Source organism: Neomonachus schauinslandi, chromosome 5, assembly GCF_002201575.2.
Source record: "Neomonachus schauinslandi chromosome 5, ASM220157v2, whole genome shotgun sequence".
Lineage (NCBI taxonomy): Eukaryota > Metazoa > Chordata > Mammalia > Carnivora > Phocidae > Neomonachus > Neomonachus schauinslandi.
The window spans coordinates 47043822-47056767 of NC_058407.1; the positions used below are offsets into that span (position 1 = coordinate 47043822).

Consider the following 12946-nt stretch of genomic DNA (forward strand, 5'->3'; position numbering starts at 1 on the left):
ATATGAATAATCTTGTTTTGATTATCTTCTACTCTAAAAAAGCTATGGGGACACCTGGGTGGCTCAGTCAGTTGGGCTTCTGCCTTTGGCTCGGGTCATGGTCCCAGGGTCCTGGGATCGAGTCCCACATCGGGCTCCTTGCTCAGCGGGAAGCCTGCTTCTCCCTCTGCCTGCTGCTCCCCCTGCTTGTGCTCTCTTTCTCTCTGACAAATAAATAAATAAAATCTTAAAGAAAAAAAAAAAAGCTATGAAAGAATCGGCTTTTATAAAAATAAATATTTACCCAACACTTACAGGAGAGCCCTAAGGGTACCAGACAGTAGTATGATCCATCTTCATTGTATCACAGATTGTATTAATGTTTAAGAATTCAAACTTCATTTGCCCAAAGAACAGGGACAAAATGTAACAGATCAAGTTCACTAAGATTAAATCTTCTGAAATTTCTGTTTTCACTTTAAGCACAATGGTCCAGGAAAAGAACGATCTGGATTTCTCCTGAAGTACTGCCTTTGAGTAGTGCCCTGGAGGATCAGATAGTGCTACACACAGGTTCCACGACTCCCTCCCTTTACCCTCTAGAGACAGAAGAAAAATATAGGGGAAAAGCTTCACAAGAACTTGGAAGTAAAAACTATTGATGCTTTGCTCCCCCACTCTCTCCTCAGCAGCCAACAGGTCTCTTTATTTTAACCCTTTGTTTTCAGTTATCAGGATAAAAACTGACCTGATTAAACCTGTGGCAATTCCAAAAATAGGTGGGAAAGATGTGTCTGGGAGTGCATGTTCCCCTCAGCACAAAGGACAATAAATGAGAAAGAGTTACTGATCTGAATAATTCACTTTATAAACATTTTCCAGTTGACAGATTAAATTCATCTGCAGTGATCACTACTACCTATACCAAAGAGTTCCTGAGAAAATTTAAACAATGTAACTTCTTAAGGCCAAGCAATTGATTTTAAGCACACCAATAGGTGATTTTACTATCTACTCATTTGACCATTTCATCCTTCAGAAGTCTAAAAAGTATAACAATCTAAATCAATGTTGATTTAAAATTCATTGTAAAGATGATCATTTAGATTTTTTAATACTAAATGTTACTAAATATTTTATTAGCTACGTAGTAGAAAGCATTCCACTTTTTAAACTAAATGTAGGAGTTCTATAATTTTCATTGGTGGAAACATAGGTAAGTAATCTCCCTTAACTTAAAGCCCCTAAAAGAGCTTCCACGACTCCTCTACCACCCCAAGTCATTTAGGTAATGTCCACTGAGGTAAAAGTTGAATGGGCCCCAAGGGAAGAAGAAAACTTTTTTCCTAAAATGGAAAAACCCAATCCTAAGGATGCTAAGAATAAGTTCCTTAATAATGCTAAGAATAAGGATGCCATGAAAAGCAGTACTTGAGTTCCAAAGGTGACTACTTTTATCACACCCTTTTAATCTTAACTCCAAATAAGATGAGGTGCACCTTGTTTGCAAATTCTGAGGTAGTAAAGGAGGAGCTAATAGTGATAATCTTGTAATAATCAAGAAAAGATATGAAATAAATATAGGGGAAAGGATTTAAAAAATCAAGAGCAATTAAGCCTATATTCAACTATATTTGTTTTATTACTATATTAACAATTTCTTACCTTGTGGAATTCTCTTCTGAGAAAAACAGATACAATTCTGTTCCTAAAAAAATTTCAGGTAGAAAAGTTGAAATGTTAGTTTCAAAACAGGAAGCCTCTTAAAAATAAAAAGTTAGCAAAATGCTGATAGAGTACATTCAGAATATCATGACATTTGGTATTACCAAAACTTAAGAGACAATAAGTCTCTAATAATAAAAGTATTTTAATATTTTTATTAAAATATTTATAAAAGTTATTATTTTTATTATTAAAAAAACACTATTCTACTATCAGATCATTTCTTCTAGGTACATCATAATGTCTTGGCACATTTTCATATTCTAAAACATCAGTACTCAATTGGGTTTTAGTCTGACCAAGATTTAGTATCCTGAAGGGTAGTTTTTAGGTATAATCTGTATGTCGTAAAATTCACCCCTCTAAAGTGTAAAATTTAGTGGTTTTTTACCATATTCACAAAGTTGTATAATCATCACCACCATATTATTCCAGAACATTTTAATTACCCCAATAAGAAACCCTGTACTGAAGAGTACATTTTTATTTGCAGGGAGAAACATCTGAAACAAATTTAATTTTAAAAGATATAAAAGAAGCATAATCTTCATGACACTATGATCAAAATGATGGGTTTTGTTTTTTTTTAAATGTATAGAACAGAGGCTGGGAAGGAAAACAAATATCCAAACATTTTAAAAGTAGCTGTGTTCGGATAGTGGTATTATGGTGACTCTTTTTCATATATTTCCTCTAAAGCTATGATTTTATAATATTACCTTTATGGTTCCTAAAAAGGTACATAAGATGAGGTGCACCTTTTTTGCAAATTCTGAGGTAGTAAAGGAGGAGTTAATATATTTGTGATAATCTTGTAATAATCAAGAAAAGATATGAAATAAATATAGGGAAAAGGATTAAAAAAATCAAGAGCAATTAAGCCTACATTCAACTATATTTGTTTTATTACAACACAGACATACATTTTCTAGAGCTACATGCTCTAATTTGTACTACAAACCAAAGTAAAAACAGAAATACAATCCAAAGTAAAAACAGAAATACAAGTTGACACTTATGTCCACTATACTTTTTATTCAATGCTTTTCAAAGTAGATAAAATAAGTATAAAGTTTAAAAAATTTTTGGCCACACTTACTAATCTGGTTGAAAAGCCACAGCTGCATCTTACTTTATGACAAATTGACTGTTTCATCACTTTTGCATCTGGGCATCTACTTCTTAATGGTCATTTCTGAAATAAAGATGTAGTCATTAAGAATATAACAAAAACATCAAATCTTTAAGACAATTTTCTAAATTTTCGTGTCTATAAAAGGAACTATCAAAAAATTTCTTGAGCAACCTTCTAATAAAAAACATTAACAGGGCTGAGGATGAGGTGTGAGAGATGGAATATATGCTATCATCCCACAAGACCAGAATTATACAGTTAGGTTACACACACTGAGTATAAAGATCTATAAATTCTTCAGTCCTCAATGCCTTCCACCCACCAGGGTCTTGCAATTCCTAAGAATGTCATTTACAGACTAGAAAAAGAAAAAAGGAAGATGTAGGAGGGGAGCCCTAAAACTCCACATTTGAAAACAATAAATTAGCTGATGATGCATGTTTGTCTCTTTCCCCCTCACACCTATAGAAAGGAAGCTCCAGAGGAGATTTTTATTGGCTTTATTTACTGATACCTTTTGAGCACTTAAGACAATGACTGCCATGCAGTAAGTGCTCAGTAAATATTTACTGAAAGAATAAACTGATGAGTGATGTAATTTTAATTGATGAGATATTTAACCTGGTACTATTTCAAAATGGCAAATTCTCAAAACGCCATTTTTCCACGCATAACCATTGATATCAATGCCAACTACATCATCATTATTGTTTTTTCCTCAGTAAACAAAGCCATAATTAAAAGACAAGACAAGGTACAAGCCTTCAAGGACCAGAACAAAGGCACATATCATTTTGTAATTTTGTTACTGCAATCTTTGGGGAAAACTTCTAAAAGGGGAATTGCTACATATATAATTTTGCTAAATATTGCTAAATGTTACAAGTAGGCTTTTTTTTTTTTAACATGTATGTTCTTTAGCTGCTTGTTGTGGAGACAGGTAGGAATATGAGAAACTCTTTTACATGGAATAAAAAGTTGACAAGTCTCAAGAATAACCCTCAAGGAGACCAGTAGTTCCCTACTTCCCATGCTATACCTGAATTAGTATTACACACAATGCTATTCTTTTTGTAAAAAAAAAAAAAGAAAAAAATGGGAAGACTACAAATATTAATACAGACTTGGGGTTTTTTTCTTTCAAAAGGAAAAAAGCACTGGAAGGATAAACCCAAATCATTTTTAAATGATTATCTACAGAAAAAAGAGAAAGCAGGCTGGAAGGGACAGAGATGGAAGTCAGACTTCTCAGACCTTGTTTTACAGTTTTTACATTGAAGACGTATTTTAAGATCAAATGAACATCAAATGATAATGACATTTTGAACATCAAAATGGTAATGACTACCATTGAAACATTAAATATATTTTTCTCTTTTAAAGATTTATTTATTTATTTGAGAAAGAGAGTGCACGCAAGCAGAGGAAGGGGCAGAGGGAGAGAATATCCAAGCAGACTTCCACTGAGCGCGGAGCCCAGCGTGGGTTCCATCCCATGACTCATGATATCAGGACCTGAGCGGAACACCAAGAGTCAGATGCTAGACTGACTGAGCCACCCAGGTGCCCCCGAAACATTAAATATATTTTTTAAAAATCATGGTCATCTTTAGAGGCTGCTACAGCACTAACTTATTATTCTGAAAGTTGATAAAGGGAAAGAATCAAGCACTTATCCTGGCTTTCTTATATGAAAAATACCTTAGAGTAACCAAGCAGCCAATAAGTGAAAGCTCTTTTTTATAGGATTCCAAATTATAAATGTAGAAGGAATGATAAAATTAGAAAATCATTTTTTAATACCTAATGAAAAAACGGATCTAAAAAATGATCAATGGTTGCTAAAACCATTAGGTAAAAGACTAATGGGAAACTTTATAATGGATAAAATCAAGTAGACAAAATTTGAACACAGCAATAACATCATTTAAAAATGGGTCAAACACTATGTGTAGAAATATTCATCGCTACGCATTAAGTGTTCATCCTGGGAGCTCCAGTTTCAAAAGACATCCATAATGTTACCACTTTAACACTTCCATTTTGACCACCATGATCCACGCCACCTTAGTTCTATCTGCATTACTCTAATAGTTCCCTATCTGATCTCCCAGCCTCTCCCTTTGCTCACCTCAATAAGTCAGTCAGATTCGTCCTTTTCAAAAGAAAGTCAGATCATGTCATTCTTCTGCTCAAACCCTCTAATTGAGTCCATCTCACTACTCTAAAAGCCAAAATCGCTAACAAAGGCCTTAAGGACCATGATCTGATATTTCCCTTCCACATCTCTCGGACATCATCTCCTACCACTTTCCCCCTTATTCACTCCATTCCAGCCACATTGGCCTCTTGCCTCTCCTTAAACACTTCAAGCACGTTCTCACTTCAGGGCCTAAGGACTTGTCTTTCCCTCTGCCTGGAACACCAGGTATCTGTCTGTCTTATTCCTCCTCCACTTCCTCTAGGACTTAGTTTTTACAAGTGATCTCATCAAGAGATAGGTCCTGGTACCCTAGGCAAAATATCTGCCTCAGATTTTCTTATCTGGCAGAGAATCTGTAAGGAGAAATATTCTGGAGATGATAATCATCCAAAATATGAAAGTCACCAATTACCATATCTTTGTGTCTAAATATCTGAAGAATTATACTGTCCCTTTTAAAAGATTCTCATGGTCCCAACTTCAAAGAATTAATGAAGATATAGCACGATAAAGAAGCACAATAGTGTGGGGGGTTTTTTTTGGTTGTTGTTCTATTTTTAAATCATCTGTATTATAACTCTAGGAAGGAATGGTATATGATGTGAATTAAATGCGTCCCATTAAAGGGGCACCTGGGTGACTCAGTCGGTTAAGCATCTGCCTTCAGCTCAGGTCATGATCCCAGGGTCCTGGGATCAAGCCCCGCGTTAGGCTCCCTGCTCAGCGGGGAGTCTGCTTCTCCCCCCTGCTCATGTTCTCGCTCTCTCAAATAAATAAATAAAATCTTTAAAAATAAATAAATAAATAAATGAGTCCCATTAAAAAACAACAACTAGCAAAATAAATGGCCCTTTCCTTGCACTCCTTTAGGGACTTCTCTTTGGGATTACATTATAAAGTTCCAAGCAATCTCAGGAAAAGTTTAAACTTTCAAATTTGTTACCTTTAGGCACCATGACCACCAGAAAGAATCAAAAGAACTCACTAACTCTAACATGACTAGACTAGCTATGACATGGTAGGGATGTTTGAACTTATTTTTCTTTAAATAAACAAACTCCCCTGGGCTAAAGCCTACTCTGCCTTTTAAACATCCTGTGGCTGGCAAGCTTCAAAATCTTAAGAGAGATAGCCAGGGGACAGAGAAAACAGCAAGTATGACTCAGTGATCACATTTAATAGTCTCTGAAGACCAAAACAAAGATACCAGTTCTGGCAAGAGATCTCTAGAACAGCCCCAAAACTGACTTATCCACATACCTTTCATCTGAACAATCTATTTTCACTTAGTTTAAGGTTCACAAAGCACTTGTTATGTGCCTATCAGACCTTAGGTACAAAAATAAACCAAGAGCACAAGAAAACAATCAGCAGTTTAATGTTAAAATCTGCTTTGTTTGGGGAGGGGGGGTGAAGAGAAGTCTTGAGTATTTTTGTGCAGAAATAACCCCACTCATTTAGAAATCAGACTTCAGCAAGATCAACCATGTCAAAGAAGGCTTGTGATATTAAAGTAACCCTTCTTGAGCAACTCTTTTTTGAGAGAGAGAGAGGGCATGTGCACACAGAAGGGGGGGGGCAGGGACAGGGACAAGGAGAGAGAATCTCAAGCAGGCTCCACACCCAGCGCAGAGCCCCAAGCAGGGCTTGATCTCATGTCCCTGAGATCATGACCTGAGCAGAAATCAAGAGTCAGTCGCTCAACCGACTGAGACACCCAGGTGCCGCCTTCTTGAGCAACTTCTGTGTGCCAATTATTTACATTAGCTCACTTAATTCTCAGAACTTCTCTATGGAAAAGGTATTAACAAAGCACACAGAGTGGTTAAATAACTTGTCCAAACCAGAAAGAAACAGCTCCAGGATGCAAAATCTGTTTTCTTTTCACTATTATAATCTGCAGTAAACTGGAATGAAATTATTAGTCACAAACACAACATATGCCCTATAGGAGTAACATGTAAATCCAGGTGGCTCATATAAGAAATGTTCCATTCTTCCAAAGCTGCTTTAGATAAGAGGACAAGGGGGGTGCTGCCTGGGTGGCTCAGTCGTTAAGCGTCTGCCTTCGGCTCAGGTCATGATCCCAGGGTCCTGGGATTGAGTCCCACATCAGACTCCATGCTCAGCGGGAAGCCTGCTTCTCCCTTTCCCACTCCCCCTGCTTGTGTTCCCTCTCTTGCTGTCTCTCTGTCAAATAAATAAATAATAAATAAATAAATAAAAATTTTAAAAAAGGACAAAGGGGAAGTTTCACTGTTACATATTAATAAGAAACTTATGGCATTAAGAGATGAATCAGAAAAATATGCAACATTGAGGTCTAAGGGAGTCGCACCATAGCTCACTAACTAGTATTCTTTCACAATGATTAACTTGTATCACCTCTAAGTCACTGACGGCTATTCCATACACTCAGAGAAGTCTGGGAAGAAACATTAAGATTTAACGGACGGGGTACACAGGTGTTTATCAAAACAGTTTCTGTACTTTTCCAGATGTTCAAAATATTTCTTTCACTCTTGATATATAGATACGTAGATATATACAAATACATACATTAAAGTATCCCATTAATTTCTTAAAATTTACAACAAAATTAGTAGAGTTAAGATTCCTAATTTTCCTTTTCTAGAAAATTCTCCCACGTGGAACACCTTAGTTCCTGACTCCACGGGATGACACTTATTGGCCTCAGTTCTTTATACTCAACAGAACCTAATGAGTCATCAGTCAGAAAATATTTTGTAGAAATATTTTTTCAGAAATGTAAATTTGATTATTATTGGATGCACCCACTGCCTAAGACACAATAAAATAAATAAAAGTAACATGCATATTGTAAAATAAAAAGGTAATTACAATCAAGGACACATCACTGAGGAAAGGTAGTCTTGCTTCACTAATGTCCTTAGTTATGTGAAGAAAGTGAAAATTCCTTGGAATGAATTATCCCCATTGACTAAAAAACACGCCATTTAAACAATGGACTCCTTTACAGAGAAGAGACTCAACAGACTGATGATTTAAAGTTTCCAAAGGCCTAAATACATATGCTGTTCTTCTAAATACTTGATTGTGTCCTGGGAATTGTCAGCATAAATTAACACTTAAAAAAAAACTCTCAATTTTAATTCATTGCACTGATGGTTAGGAATGATGAAAGGGAGGACACACTCTCCCCCAGAACACCAATTACGAATAATACAACCTATTTAAAAACAAAACAAAAAACAAAAAATAGGATTTTAGTGTTTCTTTCTCAATGACAAAATACTTTGTGTGCAGACCTATCATTAAGACTAAATAAACATAATAGGATAGCCTGCATGGTTTGAAGTCAATGTTGGGGGGCATCACCTACAGCATTTGCTATTTTGGTTTATATTTTAACAAAATGGAAGTGCATAGCATACAGAGTATTGTTTCTTAGAACTTTATCACACATACAATCTCTCCTACAGTTAATGTTTTTCTTTCTCTCTCTCCTTCCTTTCCTTCCCCTGGCACTCACACACACAGCATGAGTAACTATTATTTTTAAAAACTTTTGTTTTGAATACAAACATGCTAGGCACATGCTGGCCATGATATAAAATGTATTTCTTAGTAAGAAACAATAGGCCATCTTAACATGTGATTCTATGTAGAACATCAAGGTAAATATTTCCAGAGTTAATTTTCTTCCATATCTTCAACATTATACATAACAAGGAGATTTATACAAATCTAAGTATCAGAGTTTGTGGCTTTATTGTTTTTCATGAATTTTAATACTATACACAATAAAATAGTCACTATGGAGAGTGGCTTGATATTAAAGTAGGTTTACCTTTCTTTCAGGGAGCTGAGTTACTTAAATAGCAAAAGACCTCAGTATTTGATACCCTCCTCTTGAAGATGCTGTCATCATAAGTATGTGTCCCAGGAACTGTCACCTAACTCCATGAATGTCCTCAAAAGTGGAAACAATTTTTATAATACTCACTTCAGCCCTTTTCTTTTCTAGGTGGTAACCCATAACTTCAAAAATAGAAATCAACCAAGAAGGAGTTATAATTTTTTTCTACATTCCTCCTTTATCTGTTAGGAGGAAAATACCATCTTCATTCTTTAGTAGTTCTGGTGGGCTCTAAATATTTTTCAGCAATATATTAGAGACATTTTTTTCTACAACCGAACTCTTTTAAGATAATTTCTCAAGAATGGGCACTGTACAAGGGACAAAAGAAAGAAGGAATGACCAATGTCTTCAACTAGTTTCCAGCGAATTAAAAAGCAGAATTCATGTCACATGAAAAGACCTTCAATAAATCCATGTCCTGAAACACTCAATACAAGCTATACCTGGTTTTCTTTGAACTACAGCTATTAAATACCGTTTCTCCTAAAAATCCACAGAACTTTTCGGTACAGCCATCAGATAATTCAAAGGAATTCAGTGGCCCTACATAACTTGTCCCTCCTTCATGATATTCTATTTTTAAATGGCATGTAGGGGGGAAAAATGCTAGGAAGGAGGGTGAGAAAGACAAGCCTTATGAATTGGCCATATTAGAAATAACAGAACAGATTTTGAGAGTAGCAGAGAAAAAAAGACTGTGAAATCATTTTATATTTCACAGGTGAAGAAACTGAAACAGCTATGGGCAAAGAAAGAACTGAAGTTCACATTATAAATGGTATTCTCCCCCAGAGCTACCCATTCCAACAAATTTATAATAAGTATTTTAGCTTAATGCATATATAACATAAACAGAATGGAGTGCCATGCTGAAGAGTTTAAAAGAATGCATGAATTCTGAGTACAATACATAGGTTAAGGGAAATTAGAAATGGCCTGTGTGTCCTTTAGGAATGACAGAATTCCAGTAAGTAACCTGTTTCCTTACTGGAGCTCTTTAGGACAGTCTGGGTTGGATGGATCACTGTTCTGGCCCAGCAGGACATCTCTTAAAAGATGACTAATTAAATTCACCATTAGCTAATGTCCATAAAGAAAAGAAACTTGTCTATATGCCAATATCATACTTACAACCTGGTAGCTTAATAAAAGGACTATGCCCATTTGAGGATTGCTGGCCTGCTAAAATGTTAATAAAAGAGGCATAAATCTCAAAGTAAAGTAGTAGAATAGCCGAGTAAATAACATCAATTGCATTTATACAAAATTCCTTTGTATACAGCCAGCATTGGACAAAACAAGAAATTCATAGAAAAATAAGAGTTCTCAAATTAAAATGTACATCCTAAGAAAGATCAGACGAAGGTAAGGACAAAAAACATAGTATATTCAATATTAAAAATGTAATATGTAAAGAAAACAAAAATCACTTTTAATTTCATGGACATTTACCTTACATCAAGTATTTCTCTAGCACCGAACTCACATTTAGACTGCCTACAAGAGTATGTGTGTGGAAGGGCACTTGACCTACTCACTTTCACAAAAATTACAGCTGCCCATTTAGTCCCAAAGGCACAAGTGAATAAAATAACAGTATTATAAAGCTCTATTTTGGTAGCATAGAAAAATCTGAAGGACAGACAGACTTGTGCTAAAGCAATAATTAACAAGAGTTGTGGTTTATGAAGAAATACTCTAACTTGGCCGACATCACAGTAACTATGGGAGTTTCTCTTTATGATTCCTCCCCACAAAACCAAGTTGGATACACCCCAAGTTAAATAACAGCTCCTGTTTATTACTCCTAGATATCACATATTTTTTTACTTTAAAATAGAAGTACATAAGTCAATTTAAAATGCAAACTGTTACAGAGGCTTAAAATTTACTGTTTACTCTAGAGAAAGCATTGATTCCAACTTAAAAAAAAAAAAAAAGGCCTCAATGACTTTCCCAAAGTAGAGGAGGGGGAGTTCCACTGTGTTTCAAGCTGCCATTACAAATAACAAAGGACACAAAGAATGATGCCGCTTGTAGGATAACATGTGTGTCGCGTGCCCCCCCCCCATTCCTTCCATATGTATTTGTCTGTGTCTCCCTGGGGTGTGTGTGTATGTGTGTGTGTGATGTTTTCTCCCTTCCTGCCTCAGTCTTGGTCATGTCTATGTCCCCTCTCCTTCTTGTCCATCTGTCTCCCCTTACACTCAGTAACTGGCTTCCAAGCACTGATATTCCGAAAGAAAGCACTGTGTCAGGCTGTAGCCTGTGGCAAAGTCACAAAATGTGAAATTACAATTCACAAAATGAGAAAAAGAATCAGAAATTAGTCAGTTGAAAATAGAGAAAATTAAAGCCACAAATTTTCAACTTCCTTTAAAATGCCTAAATACATATATATGCCATACATAAGATTTTAATAAATTGAGTGGTCAAGCTAACAGATTTATTTATAATATTTTGAGATAAATGTATCGGGGGGATTTTTTAAAGAATCAGTTTAATACAGAGGTTATAAGCACAGGCTTTGGAATCATAGCTCTGAGTTTGTGTTTCAGCTCTAGACTGACTGTATGAACTCTCTTGGCCAATTATTTCATGTCTAATGCTGTGAGGATGGTCTGCGACAGGGCTTGTAAGACACTGTTAGCATGGTGACTATCACATAGTGAGGACTCAACACATATTACATATAAAACATCAGATGCAGTCAATGTTTATCTTTTTTTTTTTTTGGTCTGCTTAGCATCTGAACTTTCCCTTAAGTTTGGGAATTTCCCCACCTTATGATTTCAGAAGGTCAAATAGTTTTCCCGCATCTTAAATTTGAGAATCCAACCCCCCCAATTTTATGGTTTCAAAAGATTAAAGACTTTCTCACGTGTCCTATACATGTAGGACATGGGCTCTGCCAAATACACATGCCTAGCCTAGACTACGAATGGGCAACTAGTGAGCAGGCAAAATAGAGACCAAAAGGAACTCTTTCCCACATTAACGGTGGAGTAATTACAACAAGGTCAAGTTCAGGGCAGAGGTGGCAGCATTTAGAGTCATCCAGAGCTAGCCGTGTCACTGGGGCAGGCTGTGGCGTCTGTCAGTCTGTCTCTAGATGCTACCAGCATCCTCATGGGAATCATTGTGCAATGTGATTTTGGGCATTGTTTCTGGCTGCTTAGCCCTGAATACTGGTTCTCTAACCCTGGAGCAACAATTTGATGAGCCTCTGAGCTCTACTCAGTATCCCTTTAAAATACGTGATATGCTTGAATTGGTTTTTACTGCCACCAGGAATTCTTACTGACAAATCAGGTAAGGGTAACAACCATTTTCACTTGCCCCACCCCCACATGGGAAAAGAGACTCTACTTTAAATCTCTCCAGAGACACAAAAGTATTGTTCACTTTCAACCAACTGCTTTATCCTGTAAGGTCTTAGAAATCTTATCCTTATACATTTTAGATAATCATTTTCCTAAGAAAAATTATTGAATGAGAATGAGAAATAACATCAATTTTAGATTTATTTCAAAGGAATACAGTCAATAATAAGCAATGACACAAAAAAATAACTAAATGGAAGGAGTGACCATCATTGAGGTAACAGAAATTACCCTAACACGCCTAAAACCACCTTGTATCTATTCTCAACAGCTTTCTTCCCAGCAGGAGCTATTTACTTGAGGTTCTACAACCAAGGGGCTCCTCTGCCTCTTAAGGGTCATTTTAAGGTCAAAATTTTTAAAAATTATTATCAAAAAGCCTTAAATAGTCCTCTTTTGTTTTAACAAACAACTCGGTAAAATATATGTATTTAACAAAACTATTCAATTCTCTGTTAAAACGGTGCAGAGCAAGTAAGTACCTGATTGCCACAGGTTGATTTTTTCAATATATAAAACACACTCCTCTTCCTCTGCCAGATTTCTCTGCAGGGCTATTTTACAGTTCAGTAATGCTTTTTCCACTGTTTAGAATGTTACAGCTCAAATATGTTGGG

At 35.9% G+C, this 12946-nt stretch overlaps 1 long non-coding RNA gene across 1 annotated transcript in view; it reads right to left on the bottom strand.

The window, feature by feature from the left end:
- Positions 1-1659: 1659 nt before the first annotated feature.
- Positions 1660-12946, bottom strand: part of LOC110570558 — a 51247-nt gene continuing 39960 nt past the window's right edge. Inside the window, exons 2-3 of the long non-coding RNA XR_002479733.1 lie at positions 2804-2899; positions 1660-1687 (exon numbers count right to left, since the gene is read on the bottom strand). This is a non-coding gene — a long non-coding RNA (uncharacterized LOC110570558). The remainder of the gene's footprint in view (positions 1688-2803; positions 2900-12946) is intronic.